The sequence below is a fragment of the Nycticebus coucang genome, chromosome 15 (genome assembly GCF_027406575.1).
Source record: "Nycticebus coucang isolate mNycCou1 chromosome 15, mNycCou1.pri, whole genome shotgun sequence".
Lineage (NCBI taxonomy): Eukaryota > Metazoa > Chordata > Mammalia > Primates > Lorisidae > Nycticebus > Nycticebus coucang.
Window position 1 is genome coordinate 77,035,525 of NC_069794.1, and position 23,909 is coordinate 77,059,433.

Below are 23,909 nucleotides of genomic sequence, written 5' to 3' on the forward strand. Positions count from 1 at the left end.
GTATTTTGGTATTACGAATAAAGCTGCTATGAATATTTGTGCACAGAGTGTTGTATAAGTTTTCTCTGAGATAAATACCCATGAATATGATTACTAGGTCAAATGGCAAGTGAATGTTTAGTTTTGTAAGAACCTGCTGAACTATTTTCTGGAGTAGCTATACGATTTTACATTACCACTAGCCACTTCTTTGCATCCTTACCAGATTTTTTTTATCACTATTTTTTATTCTAACTGTTCTAACAGGTGTGTAACGATATCTCAGTCTGATTTTAATTTGCATTTTGTGGATGGTTAGTGAGGTTGACTGTCTTCTCATCTACTTGCCTTCCGTATCTCCTCTTTGCTGAAATGCTTTTTTATGTCTTTTGCTCATTTTATAATTATATTGTTTGATTTTTTTTGTTTAGTTTGATTAGTTTTTAGAGTTATTTATTTGTTTTTGCTGTGTAGAGAATCTTGTGTGACAGTTTCCTATCTCTCAGCATTCTAAATATACCAGTCTGTTGTATTCTGACTTTAATTACTTTTTAATAATATTTAGATGCCTTAAATGTTACCCTTATTGCATTTTTCTGTAAGTAAAATGTTCTTTTGTTCTTTTTCCTTTGGCTATAATGTGCCTCTGTGTGGTTTTATTTATATTTATCTTCATTGGGTTTGACTGAGCTTCTTGGATCTGTGGGTTGATATCCTTCATCACATTTGCAAAATTCTCAGATTATTATTTCTTCAGACATTTCTCTGCCTCATTCTTTTTCTCCTTGCCTTCTGGGACTTCAGTTACACATATATTCAAACCATTTGATACTATCCCACAGATCTAGGGCAGTTTCATTATTTTGTTTTTTGTTGTTTTTTTTCATTCTTCTTTGTCTTCAAATCACAGACCCTCCCCCATCCAGTTTATTGTTACATTCATTGAATAAATTATTTATTTCTGAAATTACCATTTCCATTTCTAGATTTTCTGTGTACCTGTTCACTTATTTTGTCCTGTTGAAATTCTTCATGAGTTCAGGTTTATTTGTTCATATTTCCCCATAGATGCTTTAGTATATTTAATGTACCTACCTCTGCTGATTGCAACATCAGGGTTGTATATGGATCCACCTCTATTGACTATTTTCTTTTTTAAAAATAGGATGATGGTTTTCTCCTTGTTTCCTATAATTTTTTATGGTGTGCTGGACATTGTCTATAGAAGAACACTAAATACTGAGGAATATCCACTCCTGGAAAAGGGCTTGTTTTTTCTCTTGCTGTACTGCTGATGTGGAGGACTAAGCTGGGTCTGGGTATTCTAATAGCACTAGTTAGATTCAGTGCATAGTCACTACTGGTTTCACACATTTTGAGAGTGGGATCAGGACTTCGTTTCCAGCAAAGTTTTGATCTGAATCCTGGTAAAATCTTAGAGATGTCTTTATGCTTCAGAGCCAAGCTACCAACTTTATGAACAGTGAGAGAGACCTATCTTTGTTGTATAGCTTGGCTGCTAGTTTTTTTGGATGCTGGCAAGTTCTTTTTACTCTCCAGTCCCTGGCTTTCTGTGCCTCAGGAGATCATTCTTTGCTGTACTTGTCCTTACACGGATTTTACTCAGCTCTTCTTCTTTTCTCCTGGTCTGAGACAGGCTGTTGTTCTGCATCCAGGGACTTCACAGGTGCCTGAGATAGGGGATCTCTCAACTTTTCCTGTCCTGTCTCCTTATGCACTCTCTACTGTGTATGTGGTAAAGTCCCACAGCTGGGGATGAGTTGGCAGATGAGTGCAGACCAGCTGTGTGTTTGGGCGTCCTGGAGATTCTCATCCCTCATTTTAGCTCACATGTAGATGTTAAAAGTTTGTTAATAGTTTAGCTGCCATCTTCTAACGCCTGTCCGTGGCAGATTCTTTGTCTTTCCCAGATTCTTTGTCTTTCAGTCACTTTGCCAGGGATTAAAAACAACTGTGAATTACTACTTCCCTAGGAAGGACTTGTTGACATCTGGTATTTACTTCATTTAGGTTTCTTTGTGTCTTGAGCTTTCTAAGTCTTGGGGCACACCATATTTTTGTACTGTTATAGAATGGAGGTTACAGCCATCCACCATGTAGGGCTTGATTCATTTAGACAAAGTGGGTAAAGTATTTCCAAATGCATTATCTGTGAATGGACCAGGGAAGTTCAAACCTTGCCTTTGTCACTTAGAAGGTTTGTGGCAATATCTAGTTAGTTACTTACTCTCTGAAAGTACTCATTTGTTAATTGGAGGTTATACCCCCACTCTACCATCCTATCCACTTTGGCCTCTGAAGATTAAATCATGTAATGTATGTAGAAGTACATAATGGATTACAGGGCTTGAATCGTTTGCCTAGAATTACTGTAGAGAGAGGTTTTGAGATTTACCTTTAATAGTGAGTGGGCAGTAAAGTGAGTGGAATAGATACCTGATAGCTTTACTCTTTATTTTTCCCAAGTTTATCTTCACAGTGAAGATTATTATTTTATTTCATGTAAGAGAATGTCAGGCTAGTGCTTAAAAATAGTCTCTGAAAGCAGATTTCATCTCCATTGTGATGACCTTGGGTGAGCGGCTTCATTTTCCTAGTTTTCTTGTCTGCAAAATGGGGATACTAATAGTACCCACCTTAATAGGGTTGTGATGAGGATTAAGTGAGAGGGATAATCACATAAAGCAATTAAGCAGGGTACCTGGCTCAGCATTGCAGGCACAGTAAACATTAACTGCTCTGCTTCTTATTTTTTCCTTTCCGAATGCCCTTATGTCAGGGCAGATATTTTCCTGGTTAGTTTTTCAGGCCAGCAGAGAATTAAAGATACAAATCCCAACTAAAAAAGGTGTTTTTAATAAGACGTCTCCCACAGGAGCTGGGGCACTCTTTGTTGGGTGGTCAGTATTGGAGGCTGGATGCTTCAGCTCCTCTTTCATGACAGTGGCTAATCTTGTGTTTGAAGTCGTCAACAGGAGAGCAGGTGAGCTTATATGTAAGTCCAAGAAGAAACTGCCACAGCGCTAGAAATCCTGTTCTCTCCAACTCCTTCATCCGTCTCCTCCACTTGTCTTTCCTTCTCTCCCTAATTGTTATAGGAATGTGGCATATAGTGGTGGTGATTGCTTCTTTGTGGCAATGAGCAGCGTATGGTTCTCTTAGGTTGAAAATGCTTAAATTTGTAAGTTATTGAAAGAGACGACCTTGCAAAAATAACAGGAAAACACCTAATCCCACAATTTCTTAGTAACAGTTAAAGATCAACGCCTGTGAGTTCTCCTGCTAATAAGTACCCTGCAGGAGTTCTGTTTTGTACAACTTTTGAAAAGAACTGAATAGATGAGAAAGAGATGTAAATCTTTCTCTTTAAAATTTTATTTTTGAGAATCTGCTTTTACAGAGTTTCTGATTAAACAGCAGGGGAATGAGCTTCAGCCTTAACCATGTCTTAAGGGCAGAGTCACATGTGTGATAATCCTGTCTCCAAAGAAAAGGGGGAGGAATCAACTCTTAAACTTTGATGTCCTGCTGCTGTTTTTGTTATCAACTACACTAGTCACTATTTTTTTCTTTCTTTGTCCCTTTTAAAACCAACAAGCCATTTGGCCTCAGTGATGGCATTTAGGCTCTCTTTTTGGGGGATGCCATGCTAATCTTCCTGCTCTCTTCCTCCCCTCCCCATTCCTGCCTTCCAACCCCCCCACCCCCACAAAGCCAAGATAAACTCCTAGTCCCCATGTGAGAAAATTTTCTCTCCTTGGGCTGTGAGCTGGTAGTGAGTTTTCAGACCCTAATACTTATGTAGGAGGGAGGGCCTTGCTATGTTGCAATCCCATGATTTTGTTGGTTTCTATAATGTCTTCAGTATTTTTAGATAACTCATTCACTTGCTTTCAAATAGATTTAAAAATTGCTGATCACTTTTAATGTTAAGATTTAAGGTCATTAGTTTTAAGCATTGAGATTGATAAAAATGTTGCCTAATCTTTCTGTATTTGTAATAACATGAAAATTGTTATAATTACACATCTTTCTATCTTAATTATACAGCATTTATTTTAGGAAATTTTCCTGGAATCCCATTTATTTCAGTTACAAAGGGAGAGGATAAAATTATGTATGAAACTTCATGGGGTATCTTTTACTTTCAAGTTATGTGGACTATCCCCATGTGTAGGTTTGTTGCCACTTTGACTTATTTAGTTTGTATGTGGAATGCTATTGTAATTTAGTAATAACGTATATGCTGAAACGTTCTACAGAGATGAAGTCAGCTCTTTTAGACTTTGAAAGAAGTGTACCATCAACCTAGGGATGAAAATGGATGATGGAAATGGGAGCAGAATCTGGTTCTTGATAGTCTCATGCCTTCAGTGTAGACAGATTTAGCTGGCATTTGGGGCAGAATTCAAAGTATTAACAGAAAACTCTACAAAGTAAATGGAGTTTTAGTTAAATAAAATAAACATGAGGATTTCAAAATATCTACTGTTTGGAAGACCCATATTTTTGTTCCCCTTCAATGGGTAAATTATTATTACTCATTATCTTTGAAGAAATCCAATGAAAGCAGGGTCAAGGATATCCAGTAAATTGGCCACTGGCCTCAGCATGAGCTTCGTCATGTGGAGACAGATCAGTGATACCACCACGACCTCAGAGAGAGTGAGGAAGTGGCATGTCATCTGCTTACACAAATGTCATGCTAACTAGAAAGTGGCGGCTGTGCTGGTCTGCAGACGGGGTGCATGTTTTGCTTTTAGTAGTAGGGGAATAATATCTACCAGTTATTCAATGGCTCTACCACCTTGCTTTTTTCTTGCCCATAAGGGCTCATCCTCCCTTCATCTTCATACCCTAGGGAGGGATATGATTAGCCTTATTTTTACACATGTGGAGATTGGGGCTCAAACAATTCTCCCAAGGTTCAGAGCTGTTGGTGTTAGATCCAGAGTGGAACTCAGATCTCTGAAGCCCAGCACCTCTGTTCTTTCCCCTTTACCATGCATGGTAAGAAAATGTTTCTTTCAAGATCACTCTGGATACCACTAATGAAGTGATTACTGTTGCTTAATTAATCAGAGATGGAATTTAACGTGATAAATTTTTTGGTACTATGAGTTATTTTCTGAGTGACTAACATTTTACATTTATTTCTGGGAGCTTGTCACTTTTCTCCCCTTGATTTTATAATCTTTTCTCATAAGCTGTAGTCCTCTTCTAGTGTGATAGTGAGCCGTATTAGCTCCCTGATTACTTACTTTAGATGTAGTGTGAATTAGAGTCTGACTAGAGGCTCAGGAGAACTGAACAGAGACATGTTGTATGGTGGTGTTGCTGTGCCTGTCAGTCTCATTTGAGCACATACGTCCTCCATGGGGGGAAGTTTATGGACTTGTTTGTAATGGTGGCTGCAGCTATACTTTATACTCAGGGAGAAAGAAGAAAAACGGAAGTTTTTTGTATAAATTTTGCATCATATCTTCATGTCAGGTTTAGTGTTATAGAGCTAGCTTTGAAATATAGTTGGATTTTGGAATATGTAAAAATTATCGTGTAATAGTGAAAAAGTGCCTCTGTAGTGCAGCATTTACATCTTCTTATGTCCATCTGATAATGTGCAGATTTCCTAAGTATATTTTTACACTTATGATAATTTTCTTTGTCCAAATTTAAGAGGTAGCATATTTAGTAAAACTAAATGGTAATCTTGATTTGGTTATCATCTAACTCCACTAGTATTTAATAGTTTGCTGACTATGTGGCATTTTAGCCCAGGATGTTTGTCACCTGATTTTTAAGTACAAGTTTGAAGAGAAGGGAGGTGAGGGCCATAGGGAGGTAAGATTAACAGTGGACACGCAGAACTCCAGGGATGAGCCGAAGGTAGGAAAGAAGGCACTATTCTGCAGTTTCCCTGTGCAGTAGCCTGGGAGGTGTCTTTTGTAGGAGTCTGGTTGTAGTTGATGTGAGGATGGATTAGAAGGTCAAAATCCAGAGAGCCAAGTTGGGACCATTCTGGCACCTGAACGGGAACCAGCTTTGATTCCTGAATTAAAGTAGGTCAAATTAGTGATGTCAAAACACAGATAACTAGTGGATTGGGTGAGAATGTGCTCAGAAGCAGTATGAAGTCAAAAACTAGGGACAGGAGAATACCAGCTGTCCAAGGGGAGTACTTCAAAGGTGATCATAGACATATGTAGCAATGAGATATGTACCACTTTTTCTAGGACAAGTTTTTGAACTTATTGTCAGATCTCAGAAGTATGGAGGACGTGAACCAGTAAAAGATGTAATGTAACCACTTTAATCACAATTTAGAAAACCTTTTTAGTACTTATTTATGATGGCCTGTGAACAGCCTCAGTGATTTTTCTGGTTGGAGATGAGGAGGTGGTGTCAAAGGTAAGGGTGTTGCCATAGTTTGGTTGCTGAAGTTAGGGAAAGAAACACATTTGTTTACTAGATTATTCTTTGACTAGTGTCATCATAAATGGCAATTTAATGTATGCCTCTTAAATAGTGCATGCTATTTTTTTTTTTAGACATTAAGAAATATAAGATAACATTTCTCGCCCTCAAACAGCTTCTGATTAGGTTGGGAAGGCAGGTGGAGGTCTGTGAAGGTAGACCACAATGGAAAGTAGCACGTGGGTGACGCTGCCAGTGAGTTCTGTTGGAGTTAGGACAAAGGGATGGTCTACAATCAGGATTCCTCAAACTTTTTAAACAGGGGGCCAGTTCACTGTCCCTCAGACCGTTGGAGGGCTGGATTATAGTTAAAAAAAAAAAAAATCAAAACTATTAACAAGTGCCTATGCACACTGCACATATCTTATTTTTGAAGTAAAAAAACAAAATGGGAACAAATACAATCACACCACCTCATGTGGCCCGCAGGCTGCAGTTTGAGGACCCCTGGCTGGTTTGGGTGGTCTTGAAAACATAGTGAAAAAGGTAGATTGAGTCAGAGACCAGTGGAGTTTGGAATAAACTGCAGGACTTAGGTGAAGTTGATGTAGGTGAGTGTGTCTCCTACCCTTTTATTTATTTATTTATTTTATTTTTATTTTTTTTATTTATTTTTATTTTTATTTTTTTTTTATTAAATCATAACTGTATACAATGATATGATTATGGGGCATCATACACTCACTTCATAAACCATTTGACACATTTTTATCACAGTGGTTAACATAGCCTTTCCGGCGTTATCTCAGTTACTGTGCCAAAACATTTACATTCTACATTTACCAAGTTTCGCAAATACCCCTGTAATATGCACCACAGGTGTGATCCCACCGATTCCACTCCCTCTACCCACCCCCCCCCTTTCCCACTTCCCCCTATTGTTAAGTTGTAGCTGGGTTATAGCTTTCATGTGAGAGTCCCAAATTAGTTTCATAGTAGGGCTGTGTACATTGGGTATTTTTTCTTCCATTCTTGGGATACTTTACTAAGAAGGATATGTTCCAGCTCCATCCATGTAAACATGAAAGAGGTAAAGTCTCCATCTTTCTTTAAGGCTGCATAGTATTCCATGGTGTACATATACCACAATTTATTAATCCATTCGCGAACCCCACCCTTTTATTTACTGTGTGAATTTTGGGTGAGTTCTTTGAGCCTGTTTCCTAATTTGTAAGATAAAGTAATTCCTGTCTTGCTGGCATTAGGCTTGTTGGGATGATTCATGTCAGAGCCCTTTGTAAATGGCACTGTGGATTCAAATGTAAGTTATTAAGGGGGAGCCTGTTGGGTAACAGCTTTGTTTTAATTCATTCATCATATGTAAATGAAGTGGTACTCTGGCAATCAAAGCTTTTTAATGAAGGTCATGATTAGATGTAGCGGGAAAGAATCAGGAGGTGTTTTTAAGTAAGGTTTAGAATATGCCTGACATTTCACTTAAAAACTTATTAATACATAATTAGTATTTGAAAATCAGTGTTTAATGTGTATCGAAAGTGTTTTACATTTTTGGTTAATAAAAAGAGGAAATATAATAAAGAGTAAGTTACTGAGCTGTAAAAAAGGAGTCCATTTAGTAACAGAATTACAGATACTTCTCATTCTACATTCTAAAACAGGCTATTTTTAGCATCTCTTTGAATCAGGGATGAATTCTCATTACAGGGTTCAGTAATTGAAGCGGGGGGGGGGAAAAATAAAAAGTTTAAGCAAGACCGTCTTTTCACTTGTGTTGGATTTGTTTCAAGATTTAAACTGTTGTCTCAGGAGCCTGCCTGGAATCCACTGGTTTATAATCGTTGTGGGGTCGAGAGCAATAGGAAGTGCCAAAAGATCAGCCAAGGACACAGTGTCCCACTTTTTAAAACAGGGAGGTTTTAAAAATTCTGAAATCTGGGATTTCTTAACTGGTAAACTTGTATCTTTGTGATCTGCAAAATTCCGGGCCCTTTGGCCTTACCCTGTCTGTCCTGTCCTTGGACCCTTCCTTCTGACCAGTTTGCTTTCACCCTCAGATCTTCACTCCTCTGTCTCTGGCACCTGTTCTGCCTGACCCTTTTTTCCTCTAGCTCTTGGGCTGCCTCTGAGTATCGCTAAAGAAAACTGCGTAATGATGCCAATTGGTACCAATCCACATTTGTGTTTAATGATTGCAGATTATTCTGTGACGCTGCTAAACAGCTTTTTTACTTGCTCCTAGTCAGCAGTCTTTCCTCAAGCTGGAAGCCTTATTTTATCACCAGCAAGTTATTATTATTTTATCTTTTTATGCCCATTGCAAAGAAGCTAATTAACTGTTTGGTTAAATTGAAACAACTGTTCTCTTGGCTCTAATTCTCATGCTTTTTGCCTGTGCAGCATTTAGAAGTGGTGATCAGAGAGCTCATACAAGGTCACTAAATATAAGGCAAGGCCAGCTTTTCTGGTTGAAGTAGGTCAGGAAGATGCATTGTGATTTTTCTTTTTTTAAACATAGGCATTTGAGAAAATTAGCTTCTATGACAGTTCTTTTTTTTTTTTTTTTTGGTATTATCTGTGTGCCAAGCATTGTCCTAAGTCTAGGAATTTAAGAAAAAGAAAAGAAAAAGATTTGTCACAGTGAAGAATAGAGTAGGGACCAAAAGTATTAGGATTTACAGGTGGCTGTCGAGGGCCAGACCTGTCTTCTATAAATATTTATTTTAAAAAACTCTTAACTGTCGGGCGGTGCCTGTAGCTCAGTGAGGGAACAGGCCCCATATACCAAGGGTAGCGGGTTCAAACCCGGCCTCTGGCCAAACTGCAACAACAAAAATAGCCGGGCATTGTGGCGGTCGCCTGTGGTCCTAGCTACTCAGGAGGCAGAGGCAAAAGAATCGCCTAAGCCCAGGAGCTGGAGGTTGCTGTGAGCTGTGATGCCATGGCACTCTACCAAGGGCAACAAAGTGAGACTATTTCTAAAAAAAAATCTTAACTGTCATGTGTAGGCAGAAGTGCCATATGATTAGATAATCCATTTTTCCTTCGAAAACCAATTATATTTACTGTGAATTTCTGATGGTTTTCAATTCTTGAAATTCAAATAGAGACTGATTTCTAGCGTTTCAGTACTTTTGTTGTAGGAATGTAGGCAGATTTAAGAATAGGACTGAATCTGAATTTTAGAAGTCATCTTGGTTTTAGGTTTTTGTTTGCTCATTTGTTCATTATTTGTTTTGTTCTGGACCCATATTGATTGGGAGGTTGCTTCATACTCCTTTCTGTGTGAATCCTGGAGATGATACTGAGAATCAGTGATACTCCCCCGGCTCTGGTAGGTTGCACAGCTGGGTGGGACGGCACCTGGTGGTGCTCTAGCAGTGGCTCTGTGGGCGTGGTGGTGTGGTGGCACCTGGTGGCGCTCTAGCAGTGGCTCTGCTGGCGTGGTGGTACGGTGGCACCTGGTGGCGCTCTAGCAGTGGCTCTGTTGGCATGGTGGTGAGGTGGCACCTGGTGGCGCGCTAGCAGTGGCTCTGCTGGCATGGTGGTGAGGTGGCACCTGGTGGCGCTCTAGCACTGGCCCTGCTGGCATGGTGGTGAGGTGGCATCTGGTGGTGCTCTAGCAGTGGCTCTGTTGGTGTGGTGGTGTGGTGGTGTGGTGGCACCTGGTTGTGCTCTAGCAGTGGCACCTGGTGGCGCTCTAGCAGTGGCTCTGCTGGCGTGGTGGTGAGGTGGCACCTGGTGGTACTTTAGCAGTGGCTGATGGTCTTTACTGCTTGTTACCATGTGTTGTATGGCCGGCCAACTCCTCCCATGGGTTAGTTCATTTAATTCTCACAATTTCTTTTTGATAGGTAGAGAAATTTAGGTTTAAATAAACTGCCTGTAGTCTCCTGATGTGTAAGTGGAGAAGCTGGTGGTGCTGTGTGGTGGGCCTGTGGAAGGGGGAATGATCAAGTAGGGTAGCTGAGCAGGGCTTTGCAGTGGGAAGGGACCTGAAGGCCTGGCAAGCAGTAGGGCAGCTGTGTAGAGAAATGTCAGCACCTGGCCTGTTAAGGAGATTGGAAAGTTAGGAGAAGTGGGAGAGGCCACCCAAGAAAGGCAGCTGGCCAGGTGCTGACCTTGGATCCTGTTCTCAGGAATTGGATGTTGTGGGGGGACAGGAGGGTGGGCTGGGCAGTGACAGAGATGGGAGGGTAAAAGCAGGCATAAGGGAGAAGTTGGGCTGTGTGACTGGGAAGGGCGGGTAATTCCCTCAGCCTGGGTGTGGTGGGTGTGGCCTTGAGCCCCTTGCCTCTTGGGCCTTGGCAGGAGAGCCCTGGGGGAGGATAGGCGCCTCAGCCCTGCTCTCATGGCCTTGGGAGCTGGGAGGGGTAGAAGGTTTCTGTAGACCCTGGTTTCAGTGGGTGAGCAGAAAGCATGGGTTTGAAGTTACAAGGGCTAGCATTGTCGGACCAGGTCACATGCAGATCATTTGAGGACTGTTTTGCTTATCTGTGGTGTTGGATATCATGAAAATTATGCACAGACTTTTTTTTTTTTTTTCTCATTAGCTTTTGTTAGTGTTTGTATATTTAATGTGTGCCCCCAGGACAACTCTTATTCTTCCAATGTGCAGCAGAAAAGAAAAAAGGTTGGACACCTTGATTGTAGGCTTTTACTGAATGTAAAGAAAGCCTTACTTCAAAGCTCCAGAGTAAGTGGGGTTACAAATCATGAACACCCAATCCTTCAATAGTGTCTGAGCAAAAGTGGATAGGGATATCCTCGAGGGCCCTCACTTGAGGAGGGCAGAGCTCTGAGACCCCTTCGATGCCCGGCATTATTTCAGCTCAAGTATGTGGGGCCCATCAGTTTCCTGTAGCCTCCCAGGAGATGGACAGGCAGACACACACAGACACTCTATTTCGGGAGCAAGCTCTGCATCTGGGAACTCTTTGACCACCTCTTCATAGCACAGTGTTTAGATGGTGAGAGCAGTTATGTTCATATTAACTTTGCATACTCTATGTATCTCAAAAGACATAGGTAAGCCTCTTGCTGTTACTGTTCAATGTACAAATTTTAGATCTTTTCTTGTTTATTGCAACTGGTGGAATTAGTCTTGCCTCATAGCACTGTGTGTACCCTTATCCAAGGTTTCAGTTACACGCAGTCAACTGCAGCCCCAAAATACTAGGATATTTTGAGAGAGAGAGAGACCTTGGTCTCTCTCATGTGAATTATTGCAGAATATAGTTAGAATGGTTCTGTTTTATTATTAGTTATTAATCTGTTACTGTGCCTAATTTATTAATTAAACTTAATCATACGTATGTAGATATAGGAAAAAACATAATACATATGGAGTTTGGTACTGTGTCTGAAATCTGGTACCTGAAATTTGTGGTTTCAGGCCTCTACTGGAGGTCTTGGAATGGATCCCCTGGGGTACTACTGTATCACTCTTGCCACATTGCACACCAGCTTGTGGTGTGGTGTATTTTTGTAATATTTTTTAATAATAGCTTCACCTTTGTCTGATTCATTGTTATATTTCTAATTCATAGTAGGAAGCTAGAGGCAAAATACAACATTAAAAATCTAGTTGAAGATCTAATTGGCTTCTCTTCAGATTCAAGAATCAAGTGTAGGATGAGTGTTCCCATGAGCTGAGCAGAGGAATTTTGTTTTATAGGTACAACGGGCCTGAAGACAGCAGAAATAAGGAATGAAAAATAGATGGGTCATTTCAAAATTACTTTGCTTTTATAGGATTAAAACAGGTCTAGTAAACTGGGCTTTTTCTGATTGGTTGCTCTGAACTTACCTGTGGGTTTTTTTTTTTTTTAAACTGGCTTGCTTCTGAGTTTAGTTTGATTATTAGTCCACCAGTGACTCCATTACTGTTTGATCTGATCTACTAGGGCTGAGTGTAGGAGCTCAGTACAAAATAATGGCCTCCTCTAACCTTTGTTTAAAGTGGCTCATGCAACCCAGATCTGTGCTATTAAGACTCTCTTGGCAGAGACTGTTGAGCCCCATAGGTATGGGACAGTCATGGATCTTTGCAAAGTCGTATTATGTGAACAATTGATTGCCCTTCATATTTTATTAAGCATTTATTATCCATTAAATGGAAAGAGAAGAAAATATTATTTTATGACACTTGTATTTAGGTCTGTGATAAATTATTTTGGAATGAGTAAAGTATTGAACACTGGGAGAATTTTTCTTCATCTGCTCTCTCATAGTATAATTAACACAGGTTTATTAATTATCAAAATGAATGTGCACCTAGCTGAGGCTATGATGACCATAATTATTTAGGCAGTTAACATTTTTAACTTAGAGAAGTATCCTTTCTGCTCTTCTTTTTGCATTTGTGCTTATTTATTCTCCTCTACCAGATAAAAATTTTTTGGGCAAAGACTTTATCTTATTAATAATTTAGCATTGTTTTTGCCTTGCTTTCTTTTTTTTTTAAATTTTAATTTAAATTTTTAAATTTTATTTTATTATTAAATCATAGCTGTGTACATCAGTGCAATTATGGGGCACCATACACTGGTGGAGCTGGCTAAGTGTGTTCATACTGGCTCTGATTTACAAAGATGTAGGACTGTTCTGCAGTTTGGAATCTCTGCTCACGTTGTCCACCTGAGAGACCAAGGGGAGAACCCCAAAGTTGTTGTTTTATTGAGCTAAACATATGCTTCTCACTAAAAAATTCATATTTGACATTTTTATGAGATATTTCTCTGAAGCTAATAGTGGCTATGTGTCCTACAGTGTCTAATAATCTTGTAAATAGAACTTTATATGGGGATAGGTAAGAACATTGGTGACATGATCTCATGGGTAGAAGTGAGAAGAATGTAGACTCTTAACCTGGTTTAGGAAATAAAGCTAGAAAATGAAGTGAGTAAATAGAGCTATTCTAGAAAACGTGTGTGTGTGTTGTATACACACTAGCTTCTGATTTCTGGAAAACTGGAATTTAGAGGCTTAAGAGAGATGTCAGGGACCAAAATAGTAAACGCATCCAAATACAATCAGATTAGGATAATATTGGCAGATTCCCAATAAATCATTTAACACAACCTGTTCTCAGGATAGACGTTTTCATATCATGGAATTCTTTATTTCATGTTCACTGTGGATGTCCTGTATCATTAAGATTAAAGGACACATTACTAGGGAAAACTTTATTATCAGTGACTTTGTAAAGTGCCCCGTAGAACAAAATGAGATGCTTCGTGAGCCAATTCAGTTATTTCTTTCATCAGAGTACAAAGGAATGTAAACTGAATGTAAAGCGAACTGCTTGTGAGGTGAACTGGTGTGTAATGTAGTTGAAATGAGGTGGTGCCTATAGCTCAGTGGGTAGGGACCAGCTAAAACAACAGTGACAACTACAACGAAAAAATAGCTGGGTGTTGTGGCGGGCGCCTGTAGTCCCAGCTACTTGGGAGGCTGAGGCAAGAGAAACTCTTAAGCCCAAGAGTTTGAGGTTGCTGTGAGCTGCGATGCCACAGCACTCTACCAAGGATGTCAGCTTGAGACTCAGTGTCAAAAAAAAAAAAAAAAGTAATCATAAAGTTGTCTGGTCCCCCTCCCCTCCCTTCTTCTCTCCTCCTCTCTCCTCTTCTCTTCCTCTCTCTCTTTTAAATAAAAGGCATCTTTAAAATAGGTGGTTATTTATTTATCCTGGCTTGACTTTGGTCTGTGATTATTTCCTAAATTATGACTTGCTATGGTTTCGTGATGTAGTTTATTTTCTTTTTGCCTGTGAGTAGTATGAGGAACTTTTATTTAGTAGTAGTGTTTTAACAGTTAGGCTGAAACTTGGAGACAGTTTGATAACATTTGTGTAATTTGGAACCGGAATGAACAAGCAAGATACATATGTACATCTTGGATGAGATTTTGAGCAAGGACCTCCCACTTGTTCTTCTGTTCATTGATTTGTTCATTTCTTTTATTTAAAAAATATTTGAATGTCTATATGCTTTTCATCACAGTATTTTCTCAGATATTGGTAATAACACCTTCAACCCAACATCTCAAGAACCTTAGAGTGTTACTGTCCAACCCAGTAGCCTCTAGCCACATTTAAATTAACATTAACTAAAATGAAATAAAATAAAAATTCAGTTCTTCAGTCATACTGGCCACATTTCAAGTGCTCCACATAGCTAGAGGTTACTAGGTTGGTCATTGTTGCTCTGAAGAACATTTTCATCATCAGCCTTGCCTCTCTTGGCTCCACGCTTTGAGAAACACTCAGCATCCCCACTCACTTTATCTCCTGAGACCTGTGTGTCTCAATTTGTTACCTTAAAAAGTCCCCTTGTCTTAGTTTAGGTCTTCATCATCTGTCACCTAAATTAGGGCTCACATTCAGTTACCAGTTCTGTGAAACCTTCCTTGCTGCTGCCTCTGGCTGCAGGCACCTTCTCCCTCTGTGCACACCAAGTACACCTCTTAGATCCTTAATTTCATTAAGATTCTCTGGGCAGAGGCTCACAACACTACCTGCTTGTTTATAGGTTGTTTTGGTGGTCCCAGAGTTTTTTGGGGGTACAGGATTGGGCTTTGGTTTTTTCAGGTAGGAGAACACAGAATCACAATAAATACATGTTTATCGAGCAGGTAGAGAGAGGTGTAGGAGGCTGTAATAGGCTGTGTTCTGAAGGCTGTAGACCTTTGGATACCTGGAAGCTAGATGAGAAGAGGATATTTCTGGCAGGGGAGTGTCAGGGACATTAGCCCAGACATTGGAAATTAGAAGGTAGTTGTGCTCCCAGGTAGGCACAGAGGAGTGTTGTCAGTGCCACTCAGAGCTCCACCATATGGTCACACACAGACTCAGAATGATCGCATCACATATGAATATGCTTCCCTGTGCAGGCCAGTACTGCACCTCTTACCAAGAGGTGTGATGTACACTTAATAACCTTAACCTATAACTTCAAAGGAGTTGAAGATGTGCTTTCTACTGTACCATGGAGGCTATATACTCACAAAGGTTAGAAATGTTAGCAGCTCCGTAGGAAAGAAAAATGTGTGTGTCCATGTCCGAAAGGAGACAGTGTTATGTATATTTTGAAACAGTGACTTTGTAGTCAGATAGGCTCTTTCTGACTCTTCGTTTTCCTAGCTGTGTGATCCTCATTTCTTCATGTTCTAATGTGAAGACTGAGATTATGTGAAGTTTTAGCACTATATTTAGTCCTGAACAAAGCATTTACCAAATAATACAACAAAAATAATAATTCCATAGCCTCTTACACAAATGTGAAAATCCATAGTTGTGTTTTCCAAAGGGAGAGTTAACACGTGATTCGTAAACACAAATGGTCATCTAGAAAATACATATTATGTTGGACGCTCTTCTTGACCTTAGGCACAGTTAACTATATATAAACATCTCTAAAGTGAAGTGTATAGTTCTGGTTACTTTTGAAATCATGAAGTGAAATTAGCTGATGTGGTAGAGGGGTAAAATTAAGCCTGGATAACCTAAAACCCAGAGATAGTTTTCTGTATTTGGAAATAAGGTGTATGCAAATTACTTAGGGAAATTTCACTTTTCTCTTTTACTCTGCATGTCAAGAGCATCACTCTACAGCTGCTTATAAGGAAGAGAGGGAAAATAGTGTGCTGCTTTCAAATTTAAATGAGTAAAGTAAGACATATATAAAATAGAGTATCACTGAATGATCATTCTCTTTTTTAAAATATACTTTTACAAGATGGTGGCAGTCTTAACTGTATTAGTACGCAAAATCTCCCAGCCTACACAGTATGCATACATGTCCAGATAATTCCTGTTAGTAGAGCGAAAGTTGCTTTTCTTCATACTAAAATTGCACAATTCCTACCTCTCCTTGACTTTCTGGACGTTGTTTGGCATACCTCACCCTACCTCTGAGGTGCCCTGCTCTTGCTTTCTTGCATCTACTTACTAGATTAAAATTTGCCCCGGCCAAACTGCAACCAAAAAATAGCCGGGCATTGTGGCGGGCGCCTGTAGTCCCAGCTACTCGGGAGACTGAGGCAAGAGAATCGCTTAAGCCGAGGAGCTGGAGGTTGCTGTGAGCTGTGTGAGGCCACGGCACTCTACCAAGGGCCATAAAGTGAGACTCTGTCTCTACAAAAAAAAAAAAAAAAAAAATTGTCTGTATTTATCTGCCACCTTCCTAATACTGAGTGCAGGCAGTCCTCCGATTACCAATAGATAGGTTCTGTAGTTTTGCTCTTAAGTTGAATTTGTATGAAAGTTGTAACAGGTACATTTACCAGTTACCTGTAATATCCTTCATTTGTGTGAGTTGGATATTTGTAACTCAGGGACTACCTACACTTTCACAAGTAGGCGTTTTTTTTTATTTGTGTTTGTGTGTTCAGTTTTGAAAGAGGGGTTGACATATACAGGATGCTTGGTAAAGTTTTGCTGGATGCATGAATGCATGCCTGTTCACTAAATTTTTCTTGTGGGTATTCTTCCCAAGTAGGCCATAATTCTGAAACAATAGAAAACTAGATTACATTTTTGTTACTGCATAGCTTTGGCACATTGGTAAACATTTATTAGATTTCAGCCTTGCTGTTAATATCCATTTTATGGAGTCATTTTGGCAATTATTAAACCTTTGTTTCTATTAAATAGCTATAAAATGATCAAGATTTTTATTGAATTTAAATGTTGTTCTGGGAAAAATTAATACAAATGCTCTCATCAGGTACCATTCTTATGTGAATGATCTGTGTTATCCGATTCTTTCTGTAGGGTAGTAAAAAACCTAAAATGTATGTGGTGTGGAGTAAATGAATTGAGTAGTTTAGTTGAATACACGTACAATATGCTTGACTTTGTTTTTCAATTCTTTGGCTGTTATTTACTGTGAGTTGTTGAAATTAATTTCAGAGGTTATTTCAGGATAGGGAGTTGGAATTATACAGGAATCCACATACCTTATAAGCTCCTAGTTGAAACTAATTAAAAAAGAACTAGTTCTAGGATTAGAGCTGCCTTGATGAAATTATTGAAATGTGAAATTTGAATTTAAGACTTCCTTGAAAATATAAATGCGTTTTGCCTACTGGTTATTAATTTTTTTCCCCTTTTCTTTTTAGTTTTAATTTTGATTGCTGTTACTACTGATACCGGAGCCAAAGTGGTAAAGCCACTTGAGGAAAATTTCTGCAACTTATAAGTCAACGATTGTATGGTAAGAGGCCTTTTACCCTTGAGGCCATTTAATTTCTGTAACATTATAGTTTAGAAATGTAATTAGAAATAGAATAGCATAAAATATTTTAATATTTTTGAATATTAAATATTTGATATCAGTATGTTTTAATGTATAAATATTAACGGCAGATAATATTTTAGAGCTTTAGATCCTTATCAACAGTTCAAGACTTTGAAAGAGAAAAAATATAACTTTATATATTCATTTCATATTAATTTTTTATGTGCAAACAAATATGACTGTCTAGTTTATAACTTATTAAACTGAGATCTCATTATATATCTTACTAATAATGAATGGGTATGAGAAGTCAAGATTTAAGAACTTAAATCTATTCAGTTTTGCTATAATTTATTCTGAACTGGTGGTAATTATAGCACTGTCTAAAATGAGAGTTTTTGAGTTATTTATGGATTTCAATGAACTTTCTTGCTATGTTTTTGAGAGATAATTGAGGAATAATGAGATGTAGCAACCTTGTGGGGCATCATTTCTTTGAGCTTCACTTTCCACACATGTAGAATACTGTCATGTGTCTTGCTTGTTTTATAGAATTGTAAAAATCAAATGAAATGATGTGTGAGAAATTTCTCCTCCTCCCCTCCCTCTCTCCCCCTTCCCTTTCGCCTTTCCTTTTTTCAAGGGTAGGGAGAGAATAACAAATGTTTTCTTTGTTTTGAGATGGTGTTGAGAGAGAATGTAGGTAGAGGAAAGTATGCTATATCAGAAGTTGGAAGACTTGATTTCTAATCCTGTGTCATCTTGACCTTTGTGTGTCATTACGTTAATTTTCCATAGGACAATGAAATTTGATTTCCATATTCACTATATAGGTAACCTTTCAGGAATATATCTGTGATCTCTGGCCATAATTGAATTAAGCTAGAAATCAGTATCTGATATCTGGGAAGTCCCCAAAGACTTTGAAATTAAACTGTCACATTCTGAAAGACCATGGGTTAAACTGGAGGTCACAAGGGAAATGAGAAGATATTTTGAATTGAATGAAAATGAAAATGTCAAAATGTGTGGGGGTGCGCTTAAGGAAATGCTCGTATTAGAAAGTAAAAGGTTTGAAATAAGCTACACTTTCACCTAAGGAAATTGGAAATTGAAGAGCAGAACAAGAAAATGTAAATAACAAAGAAAAGAGCAGAAATCAGTAAAATAGAAAACAACACAAAATAGGACAAAAAAAATCAGTGAAACCAGAAGCTGGTTCACTGATGAAATAAAATTGATAAACCTGTAGCCAGACTAATCAGGAGCAAAGAAAGAGAAAACATTAATTCCTAATATTAAAAAAGAAAGTGGGACTATCAGTATAGATCCTTCAGATATTAAAAGGATAATAAAGGAATATTAGGAACCACTTAATATTAATACATTTGGTAACTTTGATAAATGAACAAATTTCATCAAAGATATAAGCTAACTGCATTCAAGAAGAAATGGATAAACCTGAATTTTTCCTTTTTTTTCTTTTTAATTACTCTTTATTACACAAATTGCATGTCTGGTTAAAAACTCTCACAAAGAAAGCCCATGGCCCTATTGGTGAATTCAACCAAACTTTAATATCAGTTATACACAAACTCTTCAGAAAATAGAAGGGAGGGAACACAAGCTTGTTTTATGAAGCCAGTATTATTACCCTGATTAAAAATATTTTATCTAATAAAATATTAGTAAGTTGAATATAGTTAATATAAAAAGGATAGTACATCTGGCTTAAGTGCCATTTATTCTGAGAGTACAGGGTTGGTTCAATATTCAAAAATCAATATAATTTACAATATTAACAATAAACAGAATTTTAAAAAATTCCTCTGATCATCTTGGTAGGTGTGGAAAAAGCATTTGACAATATTCACTATCCATTCACAATAAAAACTCAGGAAAACAGGAATAGAAGGAAAACTCTCAGAAAAGTAGGAATAGACAGGAGTAGTTTCCTCCACATGATAAATATATCTCTGAGAAATCTACAGCTAATATGATGATTATCAGTGAAAGACTAAATGCGTTTGCCTAAGATAGGCACAAGGCAAAGCTGGTCACTGTAACATTCTTATTCAGCATTGTATTAGAAATACTAGTCAGTGCAGTATAGCAAGGGAAACAAGGCATATGGACAGGGAAAGGAGAAATAAATTCAGAATTCCCTAGCAAGGGATCCTGAGAAATGTAGATTTTTGTCTTGTAGCCTCTTATTGTTACACCCGATTCGGAGTTCCCAGTGACCATACGAGAGAGCCAGACAGCGATGCAATCACATGAGGGTGTTTATTCAAGCTCGAGCTTGGGCTGTTGGCACTCCTGGATGTAGCTGGGACCAAGAACCCTGTGCTCGCAGCACACGGGGTTTTTATGAGGGGGATTTGGGATGAGGGGTGTGGGAAGCAGAGTGTGGCCCTTGGATTGGTTATTTCTTGTGCCTATACTAGAGTTCAAAGCTGATTGGGTCCCGCCAATCTTAACGGGTGGGGTGGGGGCGGACGCACTCTGGGAGATAGGGAGGGGTGTGGTTTACTAAGAAACGAAACTAGGAACTTTCAGGTTTTCTTTTTTTTTTTTTTTTGTAGAGACAGAGTTTCACTTTATGGCTCTTGGTAGAGTGCCATGGCATCACACAGCTCACAGCAACCTCCAACTCCTGGGCTTAAGTGATTCTCTTGCCTCAGCCTCCCAAGTAGCTGGGACTACAGGCGCCCGCCACAACGCCCGGCTATTTTTTTGTTGCAGTTTGGCCGGGGTCGAGTTTGAACTCGCCACCTTCAGTATATGGGGCTGGAGCCTTACTGACTGAACTTTCAGGTTTTCTAAAAATGGAAGATAAAAGCCCCAAAGCCCAAAATGTTGTCACGGAGTCACTGGGTCCTTCATTTCCCACTTCTCCTTGTAACTGAGAGGACCCAATCATGGGACCTCAGTGGTGAGTCTGGGATGATCCGGAGCTTAAGGGCTGATACCGGGCTCTGAGAGCCTTGAGTTGCACTGCCTCAACTTGTTCTTTTATAAAATTTATAAGCCTGTTACTTACACATGGTCCTATTGTTAAGGCTAGTAAGAACAGGATTAAGGGTCCAGCTATGGTAGAAATAAGGGTGGTAAGCCATGGGGACTAATTAAACATGTTACCATGTGTGTAACCAGGGCACACATGGGCTTGCTCTCTTTCTTATCTGGGTCTCTGTAGTCCTTCCGGTACTAGGGTCATGGATTCTTTAACTATCCCAGAATGATCAGCATAAAAACAGCATTCCTCACCTAGAGCAGCACACAATCCTTCTTGCTGCAAAAACAGCAAGTTGAGCCCCCTCCAGTTCTGGAGCACTACTTCAGAAAGGGAAGTGAGGGAGTCCTGAAGTAGAGTAATGGATTTTTCTATCCTTTCTATATCTAGATTGATGGCCACTCGTAGTGCCCCATAGTTTTTATCTTGGAGGACTAGAGCTAAGATCCCGGTGCCCGCCCCTGCTAACCCCAGTCCTAACAGGGCAGAGATGGTGAGTGCCGTCACAGGTTCCCTTTTGAAATGAAGGCCTGTGCTTTCAAATCTCTGAAAAACAGTTTCTTGCTTATGGAAAATTAGTCTAGGTATCAGTTGCACAAGGACACAGCAGTCTTTGGTTGCATTTAAGACTTCTGAATGTATGCATGGAGCCAGGCCCATGGAGCAAGCCCACCAGGCATCTTTGGGGGGCAGTAAATACCTGATTCCGTTCCACTGGTAGGTACTATTACATAGGTGCTTGTGGGAGGTGGGCACCCATCCCATGCAAGTTCCCTTCCCTGAGACAGATTGGAGGGTAAGGAGAGGGCGACTATGCTGATGCTGGCCTCACCAGGAGTAAAGTTATCTTGGAGGGCTACGCCCTCATAGTAGAGGGGTTTCACATCAAGACAAAGCCAGCGTGTGTTAGTCAACTCCAGCCGCAATTGATTAAGTACCCGATAGGTGCTGACGAGAAGTCCAAATAGGATCTGGGGGCCCAGGGAGGTTAATTGGTGAGGGACTGAGAAAGGGGCTAGGAGAGAGGGGAGCAGAGGACGTAGAGGTGAGGAGTAGGGATGGAGTAGCTGGAACTGGTGGGCGCGGTTGCAAAATCATGTTAGGACCAACAGCTAAAGAGGAGCCTGAGTTGGGGGTGGTATAAGTAACTTTTAAGGTGAAGGTACCCCCTTTGTCCATGTAGGGCGTCAGAACTCTGTCATACAGGTGAATTCCCCAAGTCTTTCCACGTTCCCATCCTGCTGCCTTTCTCCCTGCTGCCATGAATCTGTTAAGGATGGGGTTGCAAAGTTGATCTTGAGGGCTCTGCACTCCCGGTTGCCAGCAAAATGGTGGGGCCGCCGTGGCTCTCCTTACTATAATGAGGTCCCCTTTGTAAGGGGGAGTCCCACCAGATTTGGCCCATGGAGACGCAACTCCAAGGTTGGCAGAAGAAATGCTCAGCTCCGCCACACTTGTCTACCCTGTAACCAGGGCACACATAATATTGACTGTTATCCCATCCAATGGTTCCAATTAAATTGTCTAAGTCTACCTGTAGATCTGGATACCAGTCGCCCTGAGGGTGTAAGCCCCAGGTCTGGTTTAGAATTCCTCCCTTGGCTTCTCCCAGGATCTGCCAGGTGATGTTAAAAGGTTGGTGTGGGCTGCTGAGGACTTGGAGTGAGCTTGAGCAAGGGGCACATACAGTTAACAAGAGTGTCAGGACTGTCATCAGGGTGACTGTGTTAGACGCTTGAATTTGAGCTTGAGTGGGTTGGCAGGGTCTTTCTCGAGCTTCCATTGTGGGATATAATCCTCCTTGATGGCAAATGGGTCTGCCAACTGGATGTGGGTGTGATGGACCCATGCAGTGATGCTGTCAACCTTGAGTGCAGTGAGGATGGTCAGGATCACAGTGTAAAGCCCTTTCCACTGTGGTTTGAAGTTTCCTGCCAGTGTCTCTTGACATAGACCCAGTCCCCTGGCCAGAACTTGTGAGGCTCTGGAATCGGGCCTGCCGCGTAGGTGGCACTCAGGTGGTTCCAATTCTTTCTGAACCTGCTGGTAACAGCGGAGGGAAAGGAGAAAATCCTCATCATTTGCCTCTGTTAAAAGATCTATGCCATTATTTGGAATAATAGGAGGTGGTCTCCCATAGAGAATTTCATAGGGAGAGAGACCTAGGGTATAGTGGGAATTTCTGACCCTATATAAGGCAAAGGGAAAGAGAGCCACCCAGTCCCCGCCAGACTCCAGGGTTAATTTGGTTAAGGTCTCTTTTAAAGTTGTATTCATTCTTTCTACCTGTCCTGAGCTCTGGGGCCTGTACGCAGAGTGTAATTTCCAGATTGTTCCCAGTGCTGTGGCTACCCCCTGAGTTATTTGAGATATAAAGGCTGGCCCATTGTCTGAGCCAATTATAGCTGGCAGTCCATACCTGGGAAGAATGTTCTCTAGCAGCTTTTCGCCACGGTTTGAGCAGTTTCATGTTTTGTGGGAAAGGCTTCTACCCATCCTGAGAAGGTATCTACAAGGACTAGAGATATTTGTACTCATACTGACCAGGCTTAATTTCTGTGAAGTCCACTTCCCAATACGCACCAGGCTTGGTGCCCCTTGTGTGGGTGCCTTGAGTAGTAGGTCTGGCTTGGGCATTAGTGAGCTGGCAAGTGTTGCAAGTGTTAACTGTCTGGTCCACTTTTGTATCCATTCACTCAATCTTAATCTGTGCATGTTGGATTAGATCTCTTCCTGCTGCCCATATGGGTTGCTTGGTGCATGCACTGCAAAATGTCTAGCCCCAGCTGCACAGGGAGGATGATTTTCCCATCAGCTGTGTGCCACCAGCTGTCATACTGGGAGGGGTTATGTACCTGAGGGATGGTGCTGATCCAGGCTAAGTCTTCAGGGGTGTATTTGGGCTCTTCTGGCAGGACTGGAGTCCCAGTGTTAGGTAGATTAACTGCCAGGGCCTGTGTGGCTCTGAGGGCTGCCTTGTCCGCCTGATGATTGCCCTTTGCCACTGGGGTAGTGGGCTTTTGATGTCCTGGGCAATGGATGATGGCTAGTTTTTTTGGTAGCCAGATGGCGGCAGTAAGTCTAGTATTTCTTGTTTGTTTTTAACAGTCCTCTCCTCTGCTGTCAGCAATCCCCTCTCCCGGTAGATGGCCCCATGTATGTGAACAGTGGCGAACACGTGTCAGCTGTCAATATAGATATTAAGCGTCTTTCCTTGGCCT

At 40.2% G+C, this 23,909-nt stretch overlaps 1 protein-coding gene across 5 annotated transcripts in view; it reads left to right on the forward strand.

The window, feature by feature from the left end:
* Window positions 1–23,909, forward strand: part of WASF3 (WASP family member 3) — a 191,382-nt gene that overhangs the window by 35,074 nt on the left and 132,399 nt on the right. For 4 of the 5 annotated variants that reach the window (XM_053563757.1, XM_053563756.1, XM_053563754.1 and 1 more), the window contains exon 2: window positions 17,554–17,648. The gene's annotated coding sequence lies outside the window, so the exon portion shown is untranslated. Of the gene's footprint in view, window positions 1–17,553; window positions 17,649–21,162; window positions 21,182–23,909 lie in introns of those variants that run through there. The other variant, XM_053563758.1, reaches the window with a different exon arrangement.